General features: G+C 47.3%; 1 protein-coding gene across 1 annotated transcript in view; it reads right to left on the bottom strand.

The window, feature by feature from the left end:
• Ptk2b (protein tyrosine kinase 2 beta) overlaps positions 1 to 15,310 on the bottom strand; it is a 129,506-nt gene that overhangs the window by 83,661 nt on the left and 30,535 nt on the right. The window contains 1 exon segment of the mRNA XM_052732893.1: positions 13,095 to 13,226. The gene's annotated coding sequence lies outside the window, so the exon portion shown is untranslated.

Genomic DNA, 15,310 nt, shown 5'->3' with positions numbered 1-15,310 from the left:
ATTCCTCAGGATCTCTAAGACAAATGTCTTCCTTCCCCACAGTCACTTCTACACAAGTATAAATTATCACACCCGATTCAAACAAATCCCAGGTGCCTTCAAAATGGGCCTACCGTGGTCTGAACCTTAGGACTTAAAATAAGTCCTCTTTAAAGCTCCAACTCCTCCATGGCCTGTGTCTTTGCATTATGTAAAAGGTTCGGTGCCTATGTGTGCATGAAAGCATCAACAATGCCCATGTCAAAAGCCTGCAGTTTAAGAATGGGGTCTGTGCACCCCCTGGAAGCCCCCAACCAGGGCCTCACTACCGTATGACCAGACTGTTCTACCTTCCAACAGTCTTCTATGTATAACCTTCCTTGTCACAAGTGGCAGTCACTGCATGGGACTGTGTGGCCTGATAGGGACATACAGAATTGCCTCAAACCCTCTTCAGTGTGCTATCCCTTCAGCTCTGTAAAAGCAGAAGTTCTAGGCCCCTTAGAGAACTTCTTTCTCTAACCTAAACATGTTTATTTTGCTCGCTGTGCTCAGAAATGGAGCAACGTTATCTTTGCCATTCTGTGGTTCTAGAAGAGTTCATGCCAAGGCCCATCTCTCCAGGTCTCACCCTCTAAAAGTGTTAATAAGGAGAAAAGGACATCTGACCTTCATATGACCTCTCCTAGCAGTCTCTCCTGAGAGTTCAAATAGTAATAATAATATATAAAATATTAAATATTAGCACAAGTTTATAAAACATGATAAGCAGGGGAGACTTGCTGGCCACTTCCTGATGCTTGGCCACAGCCAGGTCCCTCTAGCTGTTTGAGTAAGCCCTGAGTAAGCCCTAGATGGAGAACAGTTTTGTTGCCAAGGCCCTTCCCCAGCAAAGAACTATGGGAAGGACTGTGGTGGTGGATGGAGTGGGAGCACTTTAGACAGCAGCTGGTCAGAGAAGCTGGAGAGGGGTGCCAGAGCTAAAGAGGCCAAGGCAGCAGGAGAGCAGGTACACAGACTGAAGGAGACAGCTTGGGCTCAGATTGGACGTGTTTTCCATGTACAAACAGACATCTGCACTCTTGTAACTGATTTCTTGTTTTTCATGAGAAACTACAAATTCAGACTTTAATGTGGACTGTTTTTATGTTGGCACAAATGAACAAAACATAAAGTAATAAAAAGATGCCCCTTGTATTAGATCAAGCTCTAAGATTAGAAATGAGATTCCCTGCCTGAACCACAGGTAGGGTCCCCTCCCCTTCAGGACCCGGAAGCTGTCTAGTACAGCCCAGAGGTCTCCAGTTGTCCTACAGACATTCTTAGCCTCTACCTCCCTGACCACTGTGCCTCATGATGGTCTTTTTTTTTTCAACTTGATTAGGCCAGCCATGAGGTATCAGACATCTAGTTAGACGTTATTCTGAGTGGATCTGCTAGTATATTTCTTGATGGTATTGGCCTTTGAATGGTAAACTGGATAGAGCAAACATCCCTCTTCCAGGTGGGTGGGTCTCATGCAAAAGGTTGAAGACTGAAGAGAACAAAACACTGAATCCTTCCAGGGTCAGAGAGAATTTGGGGGGACACCTGCCCAAAATGGAACTCTGGATTTTCCTGTCTTTCAAACCAAGCTGAAGTGTGGATTCTCCCTCGGGCTTAAGCCTGCCATTTTTAGATTGGAGTTTATTCACCAGCCCTCCTGAGTCTCCAGCTTATTGACTACAGAACTGGGGTCTTAGCACTCTCTATAATCATGTGATCCAACTCTTCACAATGAATCTCTTTCAATACCTCCTGTTGACTTCTTCCCCCAGGAAACCCTGACTAATATAATCCCTACAACCAAAGAGCAGCTACAGTTTTGAAAGAGGAGTGAAATGATTTGCCAGATAAAAACATGTTTTCTAAAACTGTCATTGACTTGTGTTGGATTTCTAACGCTGACTGTAGCAACAGCCATCGTCAAGTATTTTCTATGGTGTGAAGAGCTGCAAGCAAACTTTCTTCTCAAATACATGTAACACCCGTCTCCTAGCAGAATGCACAGGCAACCTCAGTACAGATGTCACATCAGCCTTTCTTAAACTATGTCCACTCCTGGGTCATGCTTGGTACAGAGTAGGCTCAATAAATGCTGTTTTGAATTAAAGAATGAGAAATTCTTTGATAGAGTTCACACTCCCCTGTAATAAAGAAAGAGACACTAAAGAACCAGCCCAAAGTCACAAGGCTAAGACAGGAGAAATGAGATATACTCCCAAGTTCAGTTGAGTTCAAAACCCACATTCTCAACCCTCACAGTATACCCAGAAGAGTTGGACCTCTCTCCCGATGTGATCTTGGCATTCACACTTACAAGTCTCTAAACTAGTGGGGAGGACCCTCAGAGCTCAGCAATCCCTGTCCTACTCTATGCTGACAGCTGTGCTACTCAACTGCCCACTGAGGTTTCTATACACTAATTTAGGAACCTAACCAAGGATGGGTCTGTCTTCATGAACCTAACCAAGCCAAGAGCAAAAAACACACCGCAGGTGTCTCATCACCCCCAACACTTCTCAGAGATGCTTCCAGGCAGCAGAAGAGCCATGTGGATCTGGCCCACCAGGCTGAGAAGTGAGACCACAGAGCAGGTGAGGATGACTGGGGTCTGTTTGTTTGTTTGTTTTTTATACTTCTTGGGGGTCTGCCACCCAGCTCTGAAATAAATCACACATGGAGGATTACTCTTAATTATAAATGCCCGGTCTTAGCTTGCCTTGTTTCTAGCCAGCTTTTCTTAAATTATCCCGTTTGTCTTCTGCCTTTGGGCTTTTTCTTTTTCTTCCGTAAATCTTACTTTCACTCTTACTCCTGGCCTCTAGCATCCTCCTCTCCTTGTTCTCTTGCTCTTTTTTTTTTTATTCCCAGATTTCTCCTTCTATTTATTCTCTCTGCCTGCTAACCCTGCCTAACCTTTCTCCTACCTCACTAGTGGCCGTTTAGCTCTTTATTAGACCATCAGGTGTTTTAAACAGGCACAGTAACACAGCTTCACAGAGTTCAACAAATATAACAGAAAAGAATATAACACATCTTCGTGTCATTAAAACAAATGCTCCACAGCATAGACAAATGTAACACATCTTAAAATAATGTTCTACAATAGATGACCACTCCTGGCCTTGGGCAGGAAGAAGGTTTTGAGGTGTTGTCTCCACCTCTCAGGATGATCATCTGCTTACACTCTACACGTCTCCTAGGGACTCTGTGGGCTGAGCTGCAAGGCAAGGCAGCAGCTAAGGGACAAGGGGTGAATGCAGCTGTGCGTGTCTCAGCAGGAGAGGGAATAGGAGGAAGCAAAGGCTTGCAGTCCAAGCTGACCCAGAGGCTTTTATCATTCCCACGCATCACCAAACCCACTTGCCACACAAGTGGGAGGCTTGCAAGGGCATACCTGATGACTTGGCCTCAACTGTGGCCACACACCATTCTTCTCATGCGTCCTTTAGTAATTGTGTCTTCTCCCCACAGGTATTCAGAGAGCATCAGACTAGGAGCCTTACTGTAGGGGTCATCTGAGTTTGTGGACTGGCTGGGTCACACAAATCTGCCTTGCCCAAACAAACAAATCAGGTTTATCCCTCTGTTCCCCACAGCACTAGCTCCCTTCTTAAGGATTTCAATACAGCACAGCTTTGGGATAAGAAGAGTATAAGGTTGGAGAATAGCTGTATGGTCAGTGATAGGATACCCGAGAACCAGAGCACAATCCCCGGAAGTGATGTCATCTCAGTTGTGTCCTTTCAGCAGGAAGAAGCTGGACCAGCTCTTGTACCCTTTGTCAAGAAAGTCCTCAACACATGCTGAGTATCCCCAGTCTGAAAATCCAAAGCCTGACAGAGACACTATGTGTCGTGTTCTCAGGCCTCATGACACACAGATGGGAAATTCCACATCTAACCCTTCCAGAACTCAGGCACTCTAAAACATTGTGTGAAACCACCTTGAGGCTATATAACATATGAGTTGTACATGAGGAACAAATAATGTTTAGACTTGACATGGGACCTGTCTTCAAGATACCTCATCATGTCTATGTGAATATTGCCAAATCAAAAATATTGCAAAATTCTAAGGCCTTCCTGGTTCCAAACATTTTAGACAAGGGATATTCAACCTTCATATGAACTCTTGTGATCCTCGACATTAAATCTGCAGTTTGAAACTTGTAGGGCTCCTGAGCCCAGCACAGAGTTGGTCAGAACAGGATACCCAACATTGCCTGTGAAGGGGACCTGTGCTTATAGGAGAACCCAGAGGCACAGTTGTAGAGGAAGGGGTCTCGGGGAAAGGCTTTTGAGAATGGAAGATTGGAAAACACGGGGTAGTGCGGGAGTCTAAAGAGCCGGTAAGATTCCTTTCTCCTTTTATCCCCATACCACAGCTCTGTTTATTCTGAGAAGCACCCAGCTGTAGCTCCAAAATAGACATGCTGAAAAACGCCTCTAATGACAGAGGAGGTTTCTGCAGGATTCCAGCTCAGAACAGCCCTCTGCAGGAGGCAGGGACACCAAAGGGCCTGTGGAAGGGGACACTTCTGGGCCTTCTCTGCCATTCCCTCCTCCTATCCAAGGTAGTCATGGTTCCTCTCTCCACGGTTACAGGGAAGAGGGTATGGTCTGCCCCAGGGAGTCTGACCTCTCTTTGCGGACAGTGCTCCCTAGTTTGACAGGTAGAATTCGGAGCAGAGGAGGATCTGGTTATTGGAAAGACCTCTTCAAGTTAGTTAGGAAAAGTCAGGACCATCACAACAAGAACAGTGAGCCCTGATCTGGAAGCCGGACATGGCCACTGGATTCTGCTGTGTACATAGGGAACAAATTAGGTCAATCTAAAACCCAGGACCTGGACAGTTAAGCTGTACCTTCCTCTTGGGGGACAAAGACACTAAGGAGCTGGAGGTTCTGAGGGTTGAGTCTGTTCTCAGAACATCGAACTAATTCTTATGTCTGGCATAGGATAGAAGCCCTGACATCTTCTAGGCTGTGACTTGTGCTACTCAAGACCAAAGAGCCATGATTCATGTCTTTGGGTTTCAGGCTTCCTGTCAGTCTCAGGAAGTGGAGTTACTGCCCCACTTAGCATGAAGCTGAGATGGACTGTGGCAGGGCTGGGGAAGAGGGCAGCTGAGCCAGGACTGACTGAAGGCCTCTCAGGTCTCAGTGTGGATGGTTCCACAAAGCTAAGAGATGAAGTCTGATCCATGGTGTCTGGATCCTTCCTGGGAACTGCTAGTGTGATGCTCCTTGTTTTCTCCTATCTCCATCCACTGAGGACCTCTGATGTCAGCAGAAGGTAAATTACCAACAAGTTCTGAGCAACAAGTCCTCATTATCAGGGTTATCTCAGGCCTTCCTGAATGTGTCCATTTTGTCTTCTAGGATGGAGAACAGCCAGGAGTTGGGTAATGAGCATCTATTGGATACTTTTAATGTTTCAGTCATCCATGCTAATTTTTAACTCTCAAAATGAAGTGAAGAGATTGGTGCCATTATTCCTCTGCTGCGTTGCATATGGAGAAACTGAGGCATGGGGAGGTTAAAGTAACTCGATATCACAGAGCTAAGAAATGACAGAGTTGAATTTTATATTCTTATCTGCTCTACCACATCCTCACCCGGGCAAAAAAAAAAAAATATGACCAATTCGTGTGGTTAGGAAAGGAAGCAGGTCCTGGCAGTCCCTTGTTCTTGCTAAACAAACAAACAAACAATCCTACAGAAAAGATGTCAAGGTTAAACTACATGCTATGGGTCTCCCTGTCTCCAGCCTTTTTCCCGCTATACTGGGGATATACTGCTAGGCCTGTGAGTGCCATAAATTTACTAGACAGCCAAGAACCCACGCAGTGGGAGAACAAGAGAGAGGGTACAAAGGATACAGAAGTCCAGGGAGGGCTTAGAATCTTAGAATTAGAGAGAGGAACACACATGCTAAATAATGCCATCGGGCACGGTGTGGTTTATGCAGGAGAAGTACAAATGTAACCACACACAGTGAGCTGGGCAAGCAAGGGAGTTAATCTCATCTCGCGGGAAGGGTGGGGCCTGAGCTGGAGCCCTAAGGTTTGTGAAGAAGAGGAGGTGGCTGAGAAGGTTCCTAGTGAAATGGCAGGAAAGTCTGGGGTTTGTTACAAGGTGCAAAAGAAGCCCCGAGGTTCACAAAGGTGGCTGCAGCCTTAGCTAGCCAGGGGATAGACTAGTAGGAACAGACCCCGAGGGTGGCAACAATTTGGTGGCCTGTTCATTGATTTGGGGCAAGAGCAATTTTAACCCAGGATACGGGCAACACTAAAGATAAAGAAGGCGTGGGTGAAGTGAGTTATCCCAAGGCAGAATCCAAAGGATCCAGAGCCAATTGCAGGAAGAGCCAATTGCTGATGCTGTCTACACCAGCATGTCTACACCACCAATGGGAGGAATCATGAAGTGCTTCGTCGAGTCTGGGCTGGAATCTGCCTGGGCGTGGGACCATCATGGGAGAGTAGAGAAAGAGAAAGTCACTAATACTTGTTTCACAACAGCTGGAGAGTTCATGGTAACATTCTGTTTGGCTCCTCTACCACAGAATGCAAGCTCACCAGCCCATACCCTGCATCTCTGCCGATGCAAGCTCTCTTTGCACACGGCCACCTCAGATGCCCTCTTGGCCATGCAACTTTCTTTATGCCCCCAGTGAGAGGAGCTCTCTCTACTTTTATGTGGCACTTTTTATTTACTATAATCTGTTATGTCCCCTTTTCTGGCCACAAGTCCTTGTGTGTGCTTGCACATGCATTAAACATGTGAGTGGAGGCCAGAGGTCAACCTCTGTTCCTCAGGGGCCGTCCACATTTATTTGTTTTTGGAGATGGAGTCTCTCATTGGTCTGGAGCTCTCCAAGTAGGCTGGACTGGCTAGATGGCAAACGGTGGGGATCCAGATGTCTCCACCTCCCCAGGGCTGGGATTACAAGTGCACTTGCCAAGCCCTACTCTTTTGTATGGATTCTGGGGACCACATTCAGGTTCTCCTCCTTGCAAGGAGCACTTTATCCACAGAGCAAGTTCCCCAGCCCCAGCCTACAGGCTTTTCGCAAGCTGAGTGAAGAATGGAGCATCCCTTTTCTGAAGCTGTATTTAGCACAGGCCCTGGAATACAAGGAGTAGGCCATCATTCATCCAGGAGTGTGGTATGGAACAGTCCTATCTATTCCTGAGACAGTCTCTGCCGGTGCACAGCCCTTCTTGAATCAGCTCTTGGAGGCATCTTGTAGCATGGACAGAAAGACCTTGGGGCAAGCTCTAACTACCCCCTCTTAGCCATGTCACGAGCGCATTGCCGACTGTCCTGGTTCTTAACTTCCTCCCCCGGGACACAAACGTGATAGTACAGATGTTGTAGGGTTGCAGTGAGAGTGCAAAGCAAAAATGGCTATAAGTGGGGTGTGTGTGTGTGTGTGTGTGTGTGTGAAGATCCAGGCCCAGGGCTCTCTGGGAAGAATGCAGACACCCAAGCATGTACAAGCATGTTGGGGGCAGGGAGCCAGAATCTCTAATCCTCCCTGCAGGGACCTGGCTGTTTCCTCACTTCCTCTTCTGCAGCTTCACAGGCCTGGGGGGTGGTGAAATGACCCGTGAGAACACACACACACACACACACACACACACACACACACACACACACACACACACACAAATGCCCCAGAGACACTGAGTACCTGAATTCACTCAGCCCAGGGCAGACACTTCTGGGGCTTCAGCCAAGAATTATCATTACAGCCCACTATCAGATGCAGGCCCAGGAATCATCATTACAGCCCACTATCAGATGCAGGCCCAGGAAAGCAATAGTGTCTATGTCACTCAAAGGAGATGGTCTAGGCACAGTAGGGATTGGCTACAGATGCAAGCAGAGTTGAACGAGACCAGGATAGACTCCAATCCCAGTCACAGAGGCTCTCAGAAAAGAGCTGTACTGGTCACAGGACCAACGGCCGAGGCCAGTCTCTGTTTGAACTCTTAGAGATGAGAGGCTCCTTACCTCTACATCTTTGCAGCCTGTCCCATTGCTCGAAGAAAGAGAAAGGCTTCCTTAGGAAGTTCAAGTGCAGATCTAGAGAGCTGGCTCAGGGGGTCCAGTACTTGCTTTACAAGAACCCAAGTCCAGCTCCCCAGCACCCATGTAAAAACTGGACATGGCAGCACGTGTCTGTGAGGTCAGTGTCGTGAGAAGGCAATGCGAGGATCCCTGGAGCTCCCTGGCCAGCCCATCTAGCTGAAGTGGTAAGGCCTGGGTTCAGTGAGAGGTGTTGTCTCAAAGAATAAGGTGGGGAGCAACTGAGGAAGACTTCCTATGTTGAGCTCTGCCCCCCCCCACTTGCGCATGCATGCTCATACACACAAATGAACACCATGTGGAGGGGGGGGGGAAGGGAAAGGAGAAGAGAAGGCCCAAGTATATTTTCTGTCATTTCTTGTGTCTGCCTTAAGGACAAAACCCATCTTGCCACTACCTATTGGCCCCCTTCTTGACTGAAGAACAGCTTATGACTCCTCCACCTGCCCTCTACATAAATGGGTCAACTTCTTCAAGGGATTCTCACAAGACAGTGTCTTCAGGGTCTTCTCCTTCATCTACAACACCCCAGTTTGGCTTTACAGTTGGCTCAGGAGGCTCCTTCAACATCAGACCTGAGACCACAGGAGTGCCATGGTCCGACAGAGTGAACTGGCCCTCCCCCAGACCTTGTCCTAACAGGGCGTTTGACCAGTGAAGCTGGGGTTTCCCCATTTTCATCTGAGCAGAACAGGAGCCTGACCCCCCGGGGAACGAGTTTCAGGGGAATTCTCAGCCTACTCTGATCACACAGGAGTTCCTTTGTCACATAAGACTAGAGCTGACTCCCCAGGGGAGACCTTGCCTTGGAGGAGGTGGGAATGGGGGGTGGGTTGGGGAGGAAGGCTGGGGGGTGGGAGGAGGGAAGACAGGGGAATCCGTGGCTGATATGTAAAATTAAATTAATTATAAAATAAAATAATAATAAAAAACTGAAAAAAAAGACTTTTGAAAGACAATGTCCCAGAAAAGTGACCAGTAGCACTAGCTGAACTTCCCTTCCACCAAGTGGTTCCAGACCCCTCCTGAGGAGGGTGTCAACACCTTCTCATCCTGGGAAGGTTGATTGACAGAAAGCTAGAAATGATGGGGGACAGGGCCCCCTCTCCAGTGATGACCAGGCTATTGCAAGAGGGACACTGGGTAGCCAAGAAGCATGATGAGGATGGGAACCAGTGCTAGGGGACAGGTATAATTGGGGGGGATGGTTTGCTGAAGAGAAGGGGGATGAGCATGGCAGAGTGAGGGGGAAGGATGAGTAGCCTGATCTTGGCTCCTGCTTCTCCCAAACTTCTCAGTGAGGACACAGAAGCTCCCCCCACAACAGCCGATGCACCCCTGGAAGTCTGTCTGTGGCAGCCGTCCAAACCCTATAAGGGTAAGGTTGGGGGGGTGGGGCAATGGGGGGGGGAACAGTGCAACATTGGGTCTCCTCAGAGTAAGGAAATGACACACACCTGTCCCGCCTACAGGAGCTACCTGTGAGTCATACCCAGGAGAGGAGAGGAAGCAGGTTAGCTCAGGGGAAGAGGTAAGCCCAGGAGGAGCAAGCAGAGTCTCTGACCTCAACTTCGCTCTGCTTTCAGAGTGACAAGTGGATTATCAAAGTCATCAGAGGATGAGAGTGAGACCCGGCTTCGTACCAGCCTGACGGAGATTTGTCAGCGATATACATCAATAAAAAGAAGTCTCAAGAGAGATTTAGATTGCCCCTCCCATCACTACGGAAACCCAGGTTGTCCCTTCAGAACATGAAGATTGCCTGTTCTTGACCTACTGAGCTGAGGCAGTGGCAAAAGCAGATTTAAAGATGAGAAAAATTCCAAAGGAGGGTGTTTAGATCACCAAGATTACAGATGACTCTGTGTGTGTGTGTGTGTGTGTGTGTGTGTGTGTGTGTGTGTGTGTGTACTCACGCACACCCATGTGCCCTTCAACCGGATACAGAGGCCCAATTGGTGTCAATGGTAGCACAGAGAACATAGGGCCACTCAGCATCTCTCAGCATCGCCTAGGGTACCGGGAGACCATCTCAGATACAGACACAAAAGTCCTTCCCACTCCCTCAGTATAACCTTTCAATCCACAGTGAAAGCACATGGGACCTAGGAGACCCCCCACTCAGTGGCCTCCCCCAGTTCAGGGCTCTCTGGACCAATGGGATCTTTGTTGTTGTTTTTATTTTCATTTTGTGAGAGTCAGAATCTTATCTAGTCCAGGCTGACTTTCAACTCACTGTGTAGCTGAGGGTGATCTTGAACCGATCTTCTGACCCCAGCCTCCTGAGTGCTGGGAGTATACAGGTGTGGGCCGCCAAACCTGGCTAGGACCCACAAGTTTTGTTTAGAGAATAGCTGGAGGCCCTTCTTCCTGGCTGCCATCCTGGGGTGGGGGTTCCCAAATCCAGACCAGAGGGCAGGAGAAGGGTACTTTCAGCTCCCCACACTTCATCTCATCCAAATACATCAGGATCAGTGCTCTGTAGAGATTCCCCCTCCCCCTCCCCCTCCCCCCCTCCGCCCCCTTCTTCTCCTCCCTTTCTTCTTTCTCTTCTTCTCTCCTCTTTTTCCTGCTTCCCCTCATCTTCCTCCCCCCCCCCACTTCCTTCTCAGTATTTATGGTGTCACTGGGGAGTCTATGGCAGTTTGGAGCATTGGGCTAGGGGGATTCCCGCCTTTCTCCTGGGGTCCTGCTGCGTGATGGAGGAGCGTGTTGGCTCGGGACCTATAGGCCTCTGACAGGGCTGGGCTTTCCTGAGAGCATCCATTGCCTTCCTTAACAGCCTTGTTAATGAATTCCTTAGAGAATCAGTTCTCAACCTGTGGGTCAAGACCCCCTTGAGGATCTCATATCAGACATCCTGCATCTCAGATATTTACGTTACCATTCATAACTGTAGTGAAATTACAGTTATGAGGTAGCAATGAAATTGTTTTGCAACATGGGGAACTGTATTAAAGGGTCGCAGCATTAGAAAGATTGATCTAACTGCTACCTTAGAGGGATTGATGCTGGTGTGTGTACCCTGCTGTGTATGAAGAGCTGGGAGGGGAGGGAGCCCCTGACGGAGTGGATTCATTGACACCTGCTGCCTGAATGAACAAAAGTGAGCGTTTGCCCATGTAAAAGAGTAGACATGTGTGATCTTCAGTGGCTCGAGAGAAGGGACTTGATGGGTAGATCATTCTCCTCTCCCCACATGCATGGAAGGCTGGGTAAAATGAAACCAGAAGTCTCCATTATGCCCAAGTAGAAAGTGGAGACTCCCAGGTATCAGAAATCAAAGGACTCAAACTCAGAGCAATGAGTGAGCGCTAAAGCTGGCGTGGTCACAGGGAACCAGATGAAGCTTCATGGAGCAGGACTGGTGACCAGTGTTGGCACAGAACGATGTTGTCTGACTTTAGATCCAGAGAATAAAGAGCTGTATTAGCCTGGAGATCCAGACTAGCAACACTACTCACTAGCCCACTGATGTGTGGAAGCCTGACCTCTGGTTGGAGCCTAGCTTTGAAAAGAAAGAAAACAAAAAAAACAGAAGGCCAAAGCCTGTGCAGTAGAAATTCTAATTCAAGTAATTAAAATATAAACACATCTAGAAATGTTGGTTGGGGGGCACCCAAAACACCATAGGATGCTTCCACAATTAAAACATCTAGAAATGTTGGTTGGGCTGGGGGATGGGCTCAAAACACCATAGGATGCTTTCACAATTAAAATACACACACACACACACACACACACACACACCAAAAAAAAAAAAAAAAAAACCTATGCCTGCTCCTTTGCAATTACGATCCACACAGGCAAGAGCCAACCTTGAGGAGCGGTGGCAGATACACATATTCAAGCAGGAAATCTAAAACTGGGGTGATAGAGTAATTTAGGACTGTAAAAAGCACAGGGGATGTGAGTCATGGGCTCACACCTTTAATCCAAGCACTGGGGAGGCAGAGGCAGGTGGATCTCTGTGAGTTCAAGGCCAGTCTGGTTTACATAATGAGTTCCAGAACAGTCAGGCCTACACAGTGAGATCCTGTCTCAAAAAAGAGGAGGGGGAGGAGGAGGAGGAGGAGGAGGAGGAGGAGGAGGAGGAGGAGCTGAGGGACTCAACAGTAGAGTGTTTGTCACTCATGTGCAAGGCCAGGAGTCAATCTTTCAAACTACACAATAACAATATGTCTGCGTTATTTAAGTATCAGGGAAAGTACACAAAGTTCAAGACAATAATCCTAATGACTAAATAGGGGAGTGGGGATATTTAAAGAAAGTCTCACTGAAACACTAGTTGATCGTGGTTTAGGGACAGCTTGTCATAAATACACCTTCTGCCTTGAGGAGGAAACTGCAGTGTTAACGAAGGTTGGGCTTCATTCAAGTACGTGTTAAAAGTTACAAAGACCGTTAAGATATTAGAACTCCAACAGACACAGTTGATTCAATGAAAGGTCACAGTGTGGAAAAAGCAGACACCAAGTATGACTAACACCCACATCAAATGACATAATAGAAATATGCTAAATAAGGGCTGGGCAGATGGCTCCGTGGTTAAGAGCACTGGTTGCTCTTACAGAGGACCTGGGCTCAGTTTCCAGCACCAGCATAGTGGTTTACAACCATCTGCAACTCCAGTTCCAGGGGATCAGATGCCTTCTTCTGAAGTTGGCGGGCATCATGCATGTATGTGGTGCACATACAAACATACAGGCAAAGCACTCATATGAGTAATAAATAGATAGATAGATGACAGATAGATAGACAGATACTTTAAAAAAAGAAATATGCTAAATATACTAGAAGTTGGGCCAAGGAGATGTCTCAGCCATCAAAATTCTTAAACTCACTTTTGAGGACCAGATTTCCAATGCCTCTAGGTTCACAACTGAACATGTATACACACATGCACACACAGCACACATACACATGCAAAAAATAAAAAGCAAACACTAACAGAAATGCAAAAAGAATTTCTACTTTTCTCCTCGACGGCTTCATTTGGCCTGAGCACTACAGAACTGTGCTGCATTCAGTCAGCTGAGTCCTCCCTCTGGAGCTGAGTCCTGTGCCCCATTGCCACCTTGGTGGAACCCAAGTGGTCTGAGCGACCTACCGGAGGAAGCAAGGAGAAAGGGCGCTGTGAACTAACAGAGGCAAAAGAACATGATAAACTCTGTCTGAACCATCTCTTGGGACTCTCTGAGTCTATGTGGAGGAACTGTAATGTTAAAGCGGGGAATCCAACCGAGAAGTTCTGATCATAAACACATACACACCCAGACACAGAGTTCAAATACAAACAAAAGCAGCAAATATGGAAAGAAGTTCCTCAGCCTGGTTGCTATGAGTGGTACCAACATGCAATCAAGCCCCAAAGATGCTAAGTAACTTTTCAGAGGTCACATGACACTGGAGCCTTGAAGTCAGAATTCAGATCATCTGATATAATCAAACCTGGTATTCCTCGTTCAATACGTAAAAGTCTGTCTACACCAAATACCTGTTTTGTTATCTCAATTTTAGCCATCTATCCCCTTCCCCAGATTTCCCCTCCAAGGAAGTCTCTCTCTAGCCTGTTTCTTAGCGATATCCCTTCTCTTGTCAAGAGTTGGTGAAACAGAAAGCTAGATTCACACTACATGACAGCATCAACAATGTCTCACAGGCACAGCCAATCTCCTTGTTCCCATAGTTGGGAATGATACCCCGGGTGTAGGTGATGGGATGGGTGGGCATGAGGTAGTTCAATGCACTGCAGATGTCAGGGGAAGTGAGATTCCGCTCCCCTCTGCTGTCAGTTGCTAGTATCACCTCCCTGTCCCATGTGGCCATGAGCAAACCTCTGGAAGCCACAGGAGGACCATGAGGTACTCAAACAATAACTCAAATGGCCCCCAATATATTCAGGTTTTGAAAGTATTATTCTTAGGAACAGAAGCAGTGTTGGGGAAATTTTAGCCTGTAGCCTTTTTTTTCTTTTTCTTTTGAAATGGTTATAGATCACAGGAAGATGCACAACTAGCCGAGTCCCATTACTCATGACTGACCTTTCATCTTTCCCTAATGATGATATCTCTCGGTACATTATCAAAGCCAGAAAACTGTAATAGTGGGCCTAAACTACAGTCTTCACTACATTTGTGTGTGTGTGTGTGTGTGTGTGTGTGTGCTCACACGCGCATGTGAGCACTGTGTGGAGATTGGAAATAGATGTCAGGTGTCTGTCTCCTTTGCTCTCCATCTATTTTTTTCAGGCAGGGTCTCTCACTGAACTTGAAGTTCAGCTGTACTGGCTGGCCAGTCAGACCCGGGGGTCCTCCTGTCACAGCCTGTGTGTACTGCTGTGCCTGGCTTTTTGTGTGGATTCTGAGGACCCAAACTCAGGTCCTCCTGCTTATGCGGCAGGCACTTTCTTGGCTGAGCCGTCTCCCCAGCCCCTGTTTTTACCACCTGCAATACAAGTTCACTTGTTTGCACGTGTGTGTGTGTGTGTGTGTGTGTGTGTGTGTGTGTGTGTGTGTGAGTGTGTGTGGTGTGTGTGTGTTTCTGTGTCATTTCATCTCACATGGACATTCACACAGTGACCATCACCATCACCACCCTTCTATCCATGTGAATGGACTTCCCTGTGTGGTGGCCTTTTGAATGTCATAATCACATAATGAACCTCTTCACCTCTAGAACCTTGAACTTGTTTTGCATCCGCCCAAGGTTGTCTTTTTTGGTTTGGTTCTTGAGACAGGGTCTTCCTGTACGTTCTAGTATCATCTCTGCTGCTATGAGAAATGGACATCCTGACCCAAAGCAACTTAGGAAAAGAAAGAATTTATTTGATTTATGCTTCTAGGTTACAGTCCATGGAGGGACGTCAAAGCAGGAACTCAAGGCAGGAACCTGAAGCCAGGCCTCCCGGCTATTCCACACAGCATTATCCCGAACAGGAATTCACTTTACAAACATGGAAGTACAGCAGAAACCGTGGAGGATGGTACTTGGTGGTTTGCACAGGCTCATGTTTAACTAGCTTTCTTATACAACTGAGGACCACCTGTCCAGGGAATGGCGCTACCCACTGTGGGCTGGGCCCTCCAATATCAATTAGTAATTAAGACAATCCCCTACAGACATGCCTGGCCATAGGCCAATCTCATCTGAGCAAGCCCTCAACTGAGATCCTCTTCTCAGATGACTCT

This window comes from Peromyscus californicus, unplaced genomic scaffold (genome assembly GCF_007827085.1).
Source record: "Peromyscus californicus insignis strain IS unplaced genomic scaffold, ASM782708v3 Scaffold_12__1_contigs__length_115047231, whole genome shotgun sequence".
Taxonomy (NCBI): Eukaryota; Metazoa; Chordata; class Mammalia; order Rodentia; family Cricetidae; genus Peromyscus; species Peromyscus californicus.
The sequence above is the reverse complement of the archived record's forward strand: the minus strand, read 5'-3'. Positions and strand labels throughout refer to the sequence as shown.